Source organism: Aplysia californica, unplaced genomic scaffold, assembly GCF_000002075.1.
Source record: "Aplysia californica isolate F4 #8 unplaced genomic scaffold, AplCal3.0 scaffold00078, whole genome shotgun sequence".
NCBI lineage: Eukaryota > Metazoa > Mollusca > Gastropoda > Aplysiida > Aplysiidae > Aplysia > Aplysia californica.
In genome coordinates this window covers 5,901-7,681 of record NW_004797348.1, presented here as the reverse complement: position 1 = coordinate 7,681, position 1,781 = coordinate 5,901, and the positions used below count along the sequence as shown (strand labels likewise).

Sequence of the window (1,781 nt, the reverse complement as noted above, 5' to 3'; positions counted from 1 at the left end):
GAGTGACGTATGGGGTTGAATATGTGATGACATGCAACTTGAGTGAAAGCACCTAGGTGAACGAAACTGGAAGGAGAAAGACACCTACAAGAACACTTGAAACTATAAGGTTGAGAAAATAGGGGAGGGTGGGGGGGGGCAAGTGATCAACATCACCATGCTTCACAATTAAACGAAGCCATAACTCTCTCACTGTGTGCTAATTTCCTCAATATATAAAATAGAACTTGACGCTCGCACTGTTGCACCAACACATCCTCCCATGTCGTGATTCACTGACTTCCATCACACCCCCCCCCTCCCAACCACACTATCCCCCACTCCTTGATCTTGGTCAAATAAGTAAAATCTTGACGGATCGGAGATCTCAGGAACAGCGAACAAACCAGACTGTCTCAAGTGAAGGTCGTATTGGTTGGGCGCACGGCCCAGGACTTTTGCTTTAGTTTTGGTAAGTGTTTTACGGCGCTCGCAACTGCATACGGTCATATGAGCGGTCGGGTCACATTAAACATTTTCAGTTTGGATGGACTGAATTTTGAATTTTGCCCTGGTGGCGGTCGAAGTTTACTTTTATCCACACACGTACACACATACACAAGTTCAATGGTGTATTTCTTTACAACAGAGCAGTGTGCATTGGTGCTTTCTTCGTGCACTAAGGCAGTCATCATTGCTGCCTACAAAAGTTATTCACATCTTAGATGAAAAGATCATCTAAGAAAAAAAGTACTGCAAAAGGCAACAGCATTCCACAACAAGCAAGACAGGTGTCTGACAGAAGATGAAAACATAGCGTATTGATAGACAGATCGGGTCGTTTTGGAGGTAATTGGCGAACGGAACGGATCGTGATTGGTCTGTTCATGACGATCCGAACAGCAATGGCCTGGAGGGTCGTCCTAAGATTTATTTGTCTTTGAAGTGTGTCTTTAATGATGCAGATGCTCCTTCACCAGAAGAAAACTGGTTCTCTGAAGGAATGCGAGGATACGCAATAAAACTTTTACAAGTCTGTTGTAGAACTCGGGGCGAACTTCCTGGAACAGCTCTGGAATGGAAGGGCGGATTCCTCCCTCCAGAACCACCATGTTAATTAGTGAAATAGGCCTATAGAAATATATTTGACCAAAAGTATTGTATGGAACTGGTTCAAGGTAAGGGATAAATCACATTTGAGAGTGTTAAGCAGAATAGTTAAAGAGGTACTGAAAAGCAGTATCAATATAGCCAAATTATTTATATCGATTCAAGAGTCAGGGGTTCCACAGAATAAACAAATGTATTGTACTGCAAAGAAATACGGGCCTACTATAGTGCGGTTTGGCAAATTAAATACGTTTTGGAGACCCATGGTTTAATTTCAAATTAAAATTCACGCTGAAAGCTTTGAAAGAGTAATGTATAATTTTGAGATCTAAAAGATTATGTGGGAATACAGAAGTAAACTTACGTGATAGACACCGTATATTATTAGTCTATGAGTTACCACGCATGTTCCTGATTAAGCTGACGTTATTTAAATGTCTCTTTCTCATCCAACAATTAGGAATGCACTATTGGTACGACGTGAATGAAAACACGCCATGTGAGGAACTGTTCCCTGTTTTCCTCCTCTACAACGGGGGCAAACTCAACGCTTTTGGATGGGCCATGCTAACTGATCTTCAGTTCCACTCGTTATGAGCATCCTGATGCTTCAGTAGTTGGGGTAAGTTACCAACCAACCAACCAACCAACCAATCAACCAACCAACCTATCTATCTATCTATCTCTATCTA

The 1,781-nt window shown here is 41.9% G+C and overlaps 1 non-coding gene across 1 annotated transcript in view; it reads left to right on the top strand.

Moving 5' to 3' along the window:
* The window catches only part of LOC101854855, a 17,051-nt gene that overhangs the window by 13,482 nt on the left and 1,788 nt on the right, over nt 1-1,781 (top strand). The window contains exon 8 of the transcript XR_004858339.1: nt 1,550-1,711. This is a non-coding gene — a transcript (uncharacterized LOC101854855). The remainder of the gene's footprint in view (nt 1-1,549; nt 1,712-1,781) is intronic.